The sequence below is a fragment of the Ixodes scapularis genome, unplaced genomic scaffold (assembly GCF_016920785.2).
Source record: "Ixodes scapularis isolate PalLabHiFi unplaced genomic scaffold, ASM1692078v2 PGA_scaffold9__187_contigs__length_104089568, whole genome shotgun sequence".
Lineage (NCBI taxonomy): Eukaryota > Metazoa > Arthropoda > Arachnida > Ixodida > Ixodidae > Ixodes > Ixodes scapularis.
The window spans coordinates 47,514,862-47,527,445 of record NW_024609884.1 but is presented as its reverse complement, the minus strand read 5'-3'; positions in this window follow the sequence as shown (position 1 = coordinate 47,527,445).

Below are 12,584 nucleotides of genomic sequence, written 5' to 3'. Positions count from 1 at the left end.
CCCTGTCTCCTTTTGCGTTCGCATACCAAAAAGGGGAAAAAACAACAATCGAGCAATGAAGTTTGTCATATGGCACTGAGCGCATGAAAAGTTTTTCGTTCACTCTGTGCTCACTGATTAGCTCTCAGTGATCGCCAATCAATTTTTAACTTTCTAAGTGTCCTGCAAAAGAGGGGGGTACGGGAATTTTACAGAGCGATGGATAATCTTCCAGGTACGAAAGAAGTGAAACAGGCCGGGTTATTCATACTTTTGGTTGGAGTAGCATGAATGATTAGCGAATATCTCAACGTATAAAAATAATTTGGTGACAAAATATTACTATTTTTTTAAGGGCAGAAGAACAAGCTTCAAGCAGGATTGAGCTTAAGGATTGTTTAATGATTTGTGGTGATGACGTTCGAACGCCCCGTGATTGTCTTTCCCGTCAGGGTTCGTCTGGTCCTTTTACAACACAGCCTTCGTCATCGTAAAACCTTGATGTCATTGGAAAATCACCCTTGCGCCAGATGGCTTTCATCGTTTAAGGTGCCATGATTAGTTTAGTGGTAGCAACCCAGCTACTGCAACAATCTATTCCTGACGAGGAAGAAATCCCATAGACGTGCCTTCAGCTGACGTTCGAAAGCCGTGAAACAAGAACTTAAAGCGAGTTCTTGTTTCTTAGAGGTCTGCTCTGAAAGCAATATTGTTTATTTTATATGCTATAACTAACACTTCTAGCATCCTGACGTCTGCTGAACTCGTTGCACATGCAGGTGATATAAATAAATATTGCCTCGGTTTTTTGAACAACTCCAGTTAATACGTCAAAACGATCCTCATATCAAGGGAAGAAAAACACTATATTAAAATATGATTTCTTTTTATTTATTTATTTTGCTTTATTTTGAGTGCTGCACAAACAGCTCTAGGGTTTTTTAGTGGTGCACTGAAAAAAGATTATATAGACCAACACGCGGCCCTGACGTCACGCAGCTGCGGTGGCGCTGTCGGCGGCACTGCGCATGCGCAGCCGCTTCACTCCTCCCGAATTCGGTTTGTGTGCACGCGCAGTCCCCACACCTGGTGTGGGCAAACGCAGGCTTGTTTGGAAACAGCGTGTCGGTCTATACAATCCACAAAATAAAGGTCTACATATCAGGATAAAAGCACACATCACCGCACACTCGAAATGTTTCTTCGGGTCCAAAAATGTCAATGTCAAGGTTACCTGAGGTAGATTCAAAATTGTTGAAAACCAGTTGCAAACGAGTCATGGGATCAGTTTTGTACAAAGAATTGGATACAAATGATTTATATCCGACAACTATGTAAAAAGCATTTCGAAATTAAAACCGGCTATGGGAAATATGTTACGGAATATAAATATCAACACTTCTAAACTCTGCAGGATGCTTGATTAAGACCACCCTTTTCCATTTGCAAATTGAAATGCGATGTGCAATCACCCTAGTCGGCAATGAGCCACGACTTATTTATGTTTTTTTAAACCTTTTTTATTATCAATATTTGTAAAAAAAAGTAGTCTGCTAATTTAGATCATCGCAAGATTTTGTGCTCGTCGTCGAAAGATGTAAAAAAGAATAGAAAAAACGAAAAAAACTTTGTTTTGCATTTTGCGTAAATTCTTGTGATTTTATTGTTTTAGAAATGTAGCCTTTTCATTTTTTTTATTTTTTAGCTACGTGAAAGTTTAGGAAATATGTTAATGTTTACACATTTATATGTTTGCTGTAGCCAAGGGGGAGGGGGGTTAAAACTGTTGCCAGGAATTTTATCTCCACCATACAGGCTCCCGGAAAAACGACAATGAAAAATAAATTAATAAAATAAATTGATAGTTTAAGGTTTAGTTCGATAGTATAAATTAACACTTTATGAGACAGCTCAACTCCCACCCTCTACACTCTGAGAAATACCTGCGCGCCTGCTTAACCGGAAAACACTCGAAGAGTCAATCTCTGCGAACTACGAAATCAGCTCAGCGAATGATGAGGCAAAACATCCTTTCAGACCAAAAAACTAAGTCGGCGCTCTGGCATTACGGATTGGAATCATAACGCTTTGCATTGCGTAATGACACAGCGCAGGCTTCATTTTTAGGTATGAACGGATGTTCCGCCTCGTCATTCCCTGAGCTGATTTGCTAGATCGCAGAGATTGGCTATTCGAGTGTTTTGCGGGTAAGTAGACGCGCAGGCATTTTTTAGAGTGTAGGCGACTGGTGCGCAGTTAAGATAATAAACTCCGCCTGGTTCGGTTGATCTGCGTTTGTTTTCCTTCGTCATGGTCATGGAATATGGCAGTCTAGCTGACTGATTTGTATTCACAATGTTTACATCGTGGGTTCGCGCTGCGACTGCTGCTAGTAGGCTGCAAACCTGCATGGTCTTGAGGTACAATCCTTCGACTGTATCGGGGGTTGCTTACTAAGGACACAGTTGATGCTCAAACTTTTCTGGGCAGCATCAACGATGCAGCCAACTCTGGAAGAATAAAAAGTAAATACGCAATTTTCTATTCAAGCGGAGGGCAGTCAACCGCAACTGAATATATTCCGAGGCACTTTCCGCGTCACTAAATAAAACATCCCCTAGCCCGGCTCTGTATTTTTCCTTCATCCGGCGTCCCCGCGTCAGCCTCCCCATTTCATTCACTAAATTTGCATGAAAATTTGGGTTTTTGATTGCATCCACCAGAAAAATGTTTGATTCAAGTCCGCCTTTGTTTGTCTAAGCAGTCCACCTCTGAATGAAGAGTACACAGTGTCTGCGGTAGAATGCGCCCACAGAAGAGCCACATAAAAGAAGAAGAAAGAAGTCGTATATAGTATATTTATATATATTAGTTTGAGTTTGTTTATTTACCCCCAGCAATTCTGACGTGAAGTAGTATTAAGACTGAATATCTCCTTCCCTCTGTAAAGAGGATATCACGACTCCTAGCGGAGGGGAGAGAAATATATAGTTGGAAAGTACACTCTAAAAAAAGCCCGTGCGTCTGCTTTCCCGCACAACGCTCGGAGAGCCAATCAGCGCAACTTACGGAGGCAGCTCAGCGAATGACGATGCCGAAACATATGTTTAGAGCAAAAAACGCAGTCTGAGTTGTGGTATTAAGCAATGCAAAACGTCACGCTTGCATTGCTTAATGTCACAACTCAGTCTGCGTTTTTTGGTCTAAACAGATGTTTCAGCATCGTCATTCGCTGAGCTGCCTCCGTAAGTTGAGGTGATTGGCTCTCCGAGTGTTGTGCGGGAAAGCAGACGCACGGGCATTTTTTAGAGTGTGGGATAGAGAGTGATTTGCCGTGGAATCGTAAGCTGTGTCAAAATACATTACAGTAAAAATTAAAACTTTTTTTTTCATCGGAACAGAAAACGTATGTGAGCAGACGCACGTTTAAACTGTATCAAAATACAAGCAAACAGCGGACAGCTTACGTTGATGTCGAAACTAGGAGACGCCCAAACATAACCTCCGCTCATTTTAACAGGGTTACTGATGCATATGTTCTTTCTTTTTTTTATATTTTACGTGTAGAGACACGTTCCTTGCATGACCCTGCTTTACATTAAAGCGGCAGCGGACCAGGGGGTCCGAGGTAGTCCAACGTGAATGTTAACTTTAAAGCAAAAATAGCGAACTTTGCTAGGCCCTATTAATTTCCATGCGAATATTTTGACGATAGTGACCACAGGAGGGAATTGTTCAGTTCGGTCACGGCCAGGTGTCAAATTAAAAAGGCACCGAGCCTGGAAATACGAAGTCGTTCGGAGCAGACTTGTACACGTTACTGAAAAATAGTAAGGAATTACATTTACAATTACTCAAGGCTAAATTGTAATTTATTACAATTACAATTACTATCCCATTAAAGTAACTGGCCGTTACCCCAAAAAGTAATCAGTTATTTCCGTGGGGTTACTCTCTACATTATTGCCCTCAAGTAAGAAAGAAAGGGAAGTGGGTTGGTTATTCAAGTTCTTATTGTTGCAACCTGTTACATTTAATGACCCTGAGTATTTTGAGCAACAGCTGGCTCTCGAAAGTCTCGGCAGACATTTTGCGTTATCTCTTACTCAATATGTCGACTGCTACGCTGAACACCCTCTGAACTGAGGCACCGGATGGGAATGCCGTATTGTTCCTCACGAATGCTTCATTTTCTGCACTAAGCTTCAGCGAAGCGATAGAAGTACTATTGACCTCAAAGATAGAACAAAGCTTCGTCGTTGCAGCCGTTGCCTCATATACGAGAGTTTTAGTAGATCGTTCCGATACCTCCGATAACGATATGATGCATGCGCAAAGGCGGCGGCGGGGTATCGTTATCGGAGTCATCGGACCGATCTACTAAAATTCTCCATTGTCTAAATCGAGAAGCTGTGGAAGTCTCGTACATCTAGCCAAAACTAGAATAAGAATTGATTCATGTCCATCTTACTATACCGACGTATATTGCCAGACAATAGCAAAACATAGTTGTAACTGTAAGGGGATAATTAAATAATAAATAAGGTTTGGCTCGATATTCTCCTTCCTTTGGTTCTCAACAGGTCGAGCCTCGGTTGAGACGTTGGTGAATAAAAAAAAAAAAAAGCTTCCAGTATATAAATATAAGTAATAAAAAAAGGACACTCATAAGAACAATTAATAGACCAATCTCACCAAACGTTCCACGCATGCGTGATACCGCCATAACTGTAGTTCGTAGGAGGCAGACGGCAGTTCACGAGAGAGCTCATGCCGCCTCGTGCTCTGCTCGCGCAGACCTCCAGCGGGGTTGTCGCGCGTGCCGAAAGACTACAGCTCCCACGATGCATGTCGGCAGCGGTGGCGTACTCAAACTAGCTGTGAGATCGGTCTATTAGAACGTCGGTTAAAACAAGGAAATGTAAACGCACGTTTGCCGTGTGTACCTTTCTTGGTGTCGTTCAAAAACGCACGGAGCACGAACCGACTGCAGTTTACTCCGGTGTTCTCCAGATAGATATCCGCTGATGCCACGGGCAGTGAATGGCAGAGTACTAAGTAAGCCGCGCTATGGTCCCACTCAAGAGTTTCACTCTCTCCTCAAGCCCAGAATATCAAGTCTACGTCAGCCACATTATGTTTTATTTGTAAAAATATCTGCTTGAGATAAGATGCGTTCTGCTGGGGCAAAACAGGAAGAAGAAGAAAGGAAGACTGTTGCCATTTTCCAAGTGCTCGCAAAAAGCTGACTCACAAAAAGGGTGACTGGGATGGAGATAACCTGGCTGGAATTCACATATAAAGTGAGCCAACCCTAGAAGTGGGACCACAAAGAAGTAAGTAGCTTTTAAAACAGGGTCAAATAATGTGAAATATGCTTAAAATACATCCTATTTCCTAAGAGAAGGTGATAAGTGTGCAGCCACGAACGAGGATGCTTGTGGCGATAACACCTTCACATATACAAGAACTCAACTCTTTGACGTCACGGCGCGGTGGTGGCGCGTCGGTCGCACTTCCGGTCTGGGGCTGGGGGTAGAAGTCCCCATGCCAGACGTGTATTCCTGCGTTGTTTTGAAAGGAACCAGACAAAAACCTGCCTTCTCGTCAAAACGCCGCGACTGGGGCCGTTCCAAAAGTGTCGAGAAAGGTTTGAAGGTCCGTTTTCACGTGTTCGGTTCGTCCGAGAATCTGGATATGTGCCGTGATAAGGGAAAAGCAGACGCCGTCGGACAGCGATTGCTTGGCCGGGAGCACTTTGGGTTGAATTCACAGATACTTGTGGTCATCAGATTTATTTGTTTTGTTCCAACATGAACGCCAGAAAACCGTCAAGCTGTGCGGACCACCTGCGGACTACGTTCAGTGCGTCTTCAAGTTCAAACGGCCGCCTGATCGTTCGAACTGTCGTCTGCTCTTTCAAACGTTTCTGCTTGTCGTCTGCTCTCTAAAGGGGTGTCCAAACAGGACACTACAAAAGGCACGACTCCGACAAATCGTGAAAATGGAAGCGGACGAGCCCGCTTCGCGCCCGCTTCAATTTTCACGATTTGTCGGAGTCGTGCGTTTTGTAGTGTCCTGTTTGGACACCCCTTTAGACGACGCCGACCCGTAGACCAAATATTGGCTCGGTGCTTGCGATAAGGAGTAAGTGCAGGCCACAACAGACTTAAATTTGAATCTTGGTAAGCAGGCTCGATGTAAACAGTAGATACACGGAGATGTTGATCATTGTTACCAGTGACCATCACCGACTTGTTATGCCTAATTCACTTGGTCCGATTCTGCTAGCGATTTTCAATATCGACGTCGACCATCTCAGCTACGGTTCACGCTTTGCAGCCCGAGCGGCGTCGCGACTCAAAATTGCGAATCTCATCATGCGAATCAGGCTTTAGCGTAAATACTGCAGCGTCCACGCGGAATGAATCGCCACATGTCACATTATTCACGCGAAGTTTTGCGGTGTAACGAGCCTCGGTAATTTCGTTGACGCCGCTCAAGATAGTCAGACATCGCCAGGAAGACGTAGAATCAACAATTCGAACGCGAAAAAGGGCAGGGGGACTCACACCGACGCCGACAACATCGCCTTCCAATGGTTTGTTTATAGGCGGCGACGAGCTTCTTGCCCACACCCCCATCGCGCATGCGCGGCGCCGGTGGCGTCCGCTAGGGGCGCTCCCGTTTGTTTGTAAACATGAGTTGGTGTATTATCATATCTCTTTTTGTGGATTTTAGGGTAGACGGAGCGTTGTTCCGTGTTGTGACATAATGAAAATGGTCGCAGTCACTATAACCGAGGACACTGTTAATTCTTGTCTGTGCCCTTACCACCTCGAGCTTCTCGAAGAGGCACACAATCACTTGGTGTCCTCCTCAACCCCGTCTGCCATCGCAAAAAAAAAAAAAAAGACCAAAAAAAAAAAAAAAAAGTCGGATACAATTAGTTCCCCCCCCCCCCCCCCTTTTTTTTTTAGAAATGTTTATTGAGATTTTTTGTTCGGGTCTAAAAAAAAAATAGATTCAGGGGCTTGGTGTTGCAAAAAAACAAACAAAAAAAAAAAAACAAAGGCTTTGCTGAACTGAAGAGGCTTGACTTTACCAAAATAAAAAGAACCCTTTCTTTAGAAAGGGGGGGGGGGGGGGGGGGGTTGGCGCTGAAAAAAAAAAATGTAACGAATTACAAGAATCCGTTACGTAAAAAGTGTAAGAGAATTACTTTAAAATTACTCTAGAAAATATGTAAATATTTCGTTACTAAATTACTGATAAATGTAAAGGATTACAAGTAATTTCGTTACTTGTAACGAATTACGTACAAGCCTGGTTCGCAGTATATTTTAACAAAGAAAATGGTTTACTAAAACGTACATATGTAATCAACAAGGCAACAATCATTGACAACGTAAGTTATAATTTATATTTAGGAATCTAGGGTTTTTTCTTTAATAAAATGGCTAGACGAACCTTTCGCTTTTCATCCAAAACCTCCTTTAAAGACAAAATAGCAAGAGAATCGAAATGAATGAATGAATGAAATATTTTCATCGTTCACTTCTTTATTAATCCTGCAGCCATTCTATAACACTCACACTAGTGATTACACTCTAAAAAAAGCCCGTGCGTCTGCTTTCTCGCACAACACTCGGAGAGCCAATCAGCGCAACTTACGGAGGCAGCTCAGCGAATGACGATGCCGAAACATATGTTTAGACCAAAAAACGCAGTCTGAGCTGTGACCTTAAGCAATGCAAAACGTCACGCTTGCATTGCTTAATGTCACAACTCAGACTGCGTTTTTTGGTCTGAACATATGTTTGGGCATCGTCATTCGCTGAGCTGCCTCCGTAAGTTGCGCTGATTGGCTCTCCGAGTGTTGTGCGGGAAAGCAGACGCACGGGCTTTTTTTTAGAATCTCTGCAGGAATTATGTCTCTTTATTGTTGTATATTTGTTTAGACAGCGGAGTGTCAGCCAATCGGTACTGAATAAATTTCTATTGTCTTAACAAACATTCAACGCAACAAGGCGTGGAATTGGGCTGGTTGGTTTAGCATAGCTTAAATAATAAACAGAAAAAAAAAAAAATCCGAGGACAAGAAGAATGATCACACAAGCACTGCGCTGTGTTTGTTCCTTCGTCTAGTCGTCTGCTTTTCTCCCTGTTTGGCACTCATACCATACTGCACAACTCAAAGCGAGGCTTCTACCGTGGCTATTGGCGGCGTGTGCGAACTACAGAGGGCACTTCTCCAGCTATCATCATCATCGTTTGCGACGTCACGGGTAAGACAGACCGGGACAGAACGCGCAGATCTTAAATCCCTCGGCTCGTCAGCTCGCTTCATGCGCTGTTTGGGTCTGTGTTTATTTGGTGAAGTGTTTGTGTTTATTTGGTGAACGCGCTGTGTTTATTTGGTGAACTGATATTTCTAGTAGGACGTTTTACCAAAGCTTGAAACCGTGGCACGCGTAGTCGGGTCAACAAACACTTTTGGCGCTGAGCTGTCAAAGCGTTCGGATGGTGGTGTGTTGTTCTCTACCCCAGTCGAAAAAGCTGGACGATGAAAATAGAATATCCAGCGCTTTATCCCGCTATAACATCTACCACAGCGAATAGGGTATATTTTTTTTTATTATGATTCGGACAAAATAAAACTTAGAAAGGAATGTCTCATCAAACTGAAAATAGGAAAGCGAAGTTCGAAAACCTCTCGCGTGTGTCGTAAACACTTCAGTGAAAGTGACTCTGTGTATCCTGTTGGTTCCAATGTGTTCTGTGAGTGCTGGTCTCATATTAGTTCCGAATTGATTCCTTTTGGTGTTCTGTAAATCAGTAAACAAACGTATCCTCCAATTAACTGGCAGGAAGAAGCGGTGGCTTGCTTTCTTAGTTTATTCACCCGATCAACGCGAGTAGTGCTGCCGTGCCTGGGAGCAGCTTTGAAGCGTTTTCTAGACCTGTTAATGCTTTGCGGTGATATCGAAGGAAACCCCGGCCCAACTAATGCGGAATTGAATGTATTAGTAACCACCCTTCAAGCTACTGTTCAACAGTTGAGACAAGGCATAGCGCACTGAGACAGAAAGTGAGCGAACTTTCCGAGGAGCGTAGAAATGCCAAAAAAAGAGTTATCAGAATTGACAGAACGTGTGTGCACGCTAGAAAAAGAACTCGCTGTCTCTAGGGCCGATCCGCTAGTGACGCAAAATAACGATTTTAAGTTGGGAGCTGCGCACGCCGAGCTCTCTGTTCTAAAAACGCGCTGTAATCATGTAGAAAGCAGCTCACGCAGATCAAACCTCGTATTCTTCAAACTGAAAGATAAAGATAAAGAAACATGGGTGGAATCAGAATCCCTTATAGACCCATCAGAGAAAAAAGCGCCACCTGTCGTATGCAACAGCAACTAGTGGCAGCCGCCATGCTGCAGGATAGTGCACGCTGCTGCATACGCTGCGTTGGCCGTAGACGCTATTCAATTCCTGCCCACGATGCCAACGTACTGCTGCATACCCCTCTGTAAGCAGAGAGGGTATCTGGACAAGTCTGGCATTAAGGTACGTATTCGTAAATGTACTCGTTATCGGTTGACGGCGGCGTAGCCGCGCAAACGTTTCCCTGAAGTGCAAAAACGGAACACGAACCGTTCCCACGCTACGCTCCTTGGGTGTTTGAGTCAGGTGTTTTTAATCTCACTTTGTTGCGTTTGGTGGTAGAGTTTTCAAGTTTCAGCTAGTTTGAAGAAATCAAAGCGTCAAATACAAATATAATGTTGCTCGTGGTATCGCCTGTGGACGTGACAGCTTCGCGAGCGCCTAGCTTCAAGTTTGCACGAGCTCGCGGTGCTTCAAACTTGCGCGTGTAAATTATATGTTAGGTACGCATGAAGCCATACGACGTGACGCTTTAACCTGCCTGTAGCCCAGATAAATGTGCAGCGCGTGCTTTAGGCAAAGCGACGCGCTTGCTTGCAACTTCTGCTTCACTGCGAAATTTACAGCTCTACATTTCAACTCTAAAATCCCCCTCAAGAAAAAGGGAATCGACGTATCAAGTAGGAACTTGCGTCGAATACGTTCTTTACTGGTTGAATTTGCGCATTGAAATTTTAAGTCTTGATTCCAAGTAAAAACTCGTCGCTCAATTTGACGAGCGACGAGTCGAGCAACGGCACAAGCGACGAAAGTCGGCTACGAGCGACGAAAATGTTTCACTGTCGTTTGTCGCGTCGCTTGGTTTGGGATTTCTAGAAAACGACGCTCATCGCCTTGGTCGCTCGCTCGTCGCTTTTATGCGGTGCGCTTCATCGCGCGACTGTCCGAGCGACAGCGAAGCGGGACCCCTGCGCCTGCTTCGTCGCATATCCGGAGAGTCCTGGCGACTTCTAACTACAGCCCGTAAATTATAATCGGTTGCTATCATTTTCTGATGCATACTAACACATGTTTGATGTCGTAACTACAAAGATCTTAGTAATTGCCTTTCTCTTGCGTAGTTGGCCTTTATAGATGCGGCGACCACGAACCCCTCAACGAGGAAGCTGTAACTTCGGTCGAATTGTCGTTCCGAGTCCGATCGGCTCTTGAAGAAGCGATATACCTCATCATCTTTAACGGCTGGGAGCTAAGAAAGGTCGTTTACCCAACCCGTGATCGGGAAAACGCTACCTGCAGCCATACAGAGGCGACGGGATCGACGAAACAAGAACGCTACAGTCAAAACAACTATGCCGGCCGCAACGGAGTCCTTCCCAATGGCGCCGGCCGCCCAATGTTGTTAGACTCGTTCAGCGGATTTTCGCTGTTGCCAGATTTTTTGAAAGGGGCCTATTGTGAAACTTTGCGCCGACAAAATGGAAATAAAACTATAGTCGGTTACAAGTCAAGAATGTAGGAGAAGCTCCTCCCATAAGCTTGATGCGCCCGTTTCAAATCCATCCGCAGTCGAAAGAATAGTTCACTGGAAACGCCCCTTGTTCCGCTTCATGAATAGATAATGGCTACAGAGTGATGCCCCAACCTGTCTCCGCCCCCCACTTTTTAAGAAAGCGACCTTTGTATTCATCGGAGAGAGAACCGAGCCCTTGAAAGTGGCCTTTGTATCCCATAGGGGGAACCTAACCCCCCAAAATCGTTTTTGTTTCCATCGGAGGGGGAAAATTCTAATTTCCCTCTCGTGGCGTTCACAACGCTAAGTCAAAGTCGAAAGATAAGGTAAATAATCACAGGAAGGCAACACCCTCTCCCGCGTTGGCCACGACGTCACGGAAACGATGGGACGCTATTGGATGCGGTGGTGGCAGAGGAATATATTATATGAATCTCTTTGAGGGGCATTTGCCGCTACCTTCTTGACCTGTAGCTTACTTTTTTTTTTATAGATCCCCAAACCATTGATAGGGCTTATCGAATCGGCACGTACAATAAAAATAAGAAAAGGGAAATTTTGCTTTTTCAAGCATAGACTCAGTACTGGCTTCCGGTTCTGCACTTAAAGATATCGGCTTCGCCGTTAGTGAAGATTTTCCGAGGCCCGTTCAGTTGGCAAGAAGAAAGCTAGTTGAATTCGCAAAAACCCAGGACTCTCGATTCAAGCTGAGAATGGACCGACTATATATTGATGACAAATGCTTTATGTTTGACCTTGAGAGGGAAAATGTCCGTGAGGTCGCCAAATAACAACCAAAAAACCCCACGGAAGTTCCCTTAGCATCAAATATATTATCATCCTTGCAATTAGGCACCATACAGAATGACTCTCCAAATCACGCTGTGCACTTTGGCTGTTCTGTTTCAAATGGCAGATCAAAACAAAATAAATAAAAAACACTGTTAACGGACCCTTGGACGTTGGAACAGTAATGACTATAAATTGCCGTAGTATTAAAAATAAGGTGGATGAATTCATGGGCTTACTTCAGAGAGTTAAACCTGTGATTGTCTTAGCTACAGAGTCTTGGTTGGATGCCACTGGTGGTTTCAAGCGAAGTGTTTCCAGATAATTATACAGTATACAGGAAAGATAGAAACCTACATGGTGGAGATGTTTTCCTTCTTGTGCATAAGAATATTCCTACCACGCCGATACTCATTCCGGATGTTAACATAGAAACAGTGTGGTGCCAAATTTCTGTTAATGGTAAACATATTTCAGTAGGTGTTTTTTATCGTCCCCCAAACGAGGGCAGCGAAGTTTTAGAAGAACTAACAGATATAATCCTTGAGGCCTCTAAGGAATATGTTGTTTTGGGTGGAGATTTTAATCTCCCCGATTGGGTGTGGGAGAATGGCAAGGCCCATGGCTCGGGAAGCTCACTTCATACTAAATTTAAAGCCATTCTAGAAATGTTCGATTTAACACAATATGTCACAGAAGGAACACGTCTTTTAAATATTTTAGATCTTCTACTTGGCAATTTGCCGGGTGCGATTGACAACGTTTGCGTAATACCTGGTATTTCAGATCATAGGGTTGTAACTTGTAACAGCAGCGGTAGCTGATCCAACGGTACATAAAGGGAAGTGTCAAGAAAGGAGAGTGTATTATTATGATAAAGGCAACTATGATGCCATAAGAAATGAATTGGTTGTTTTCCTACC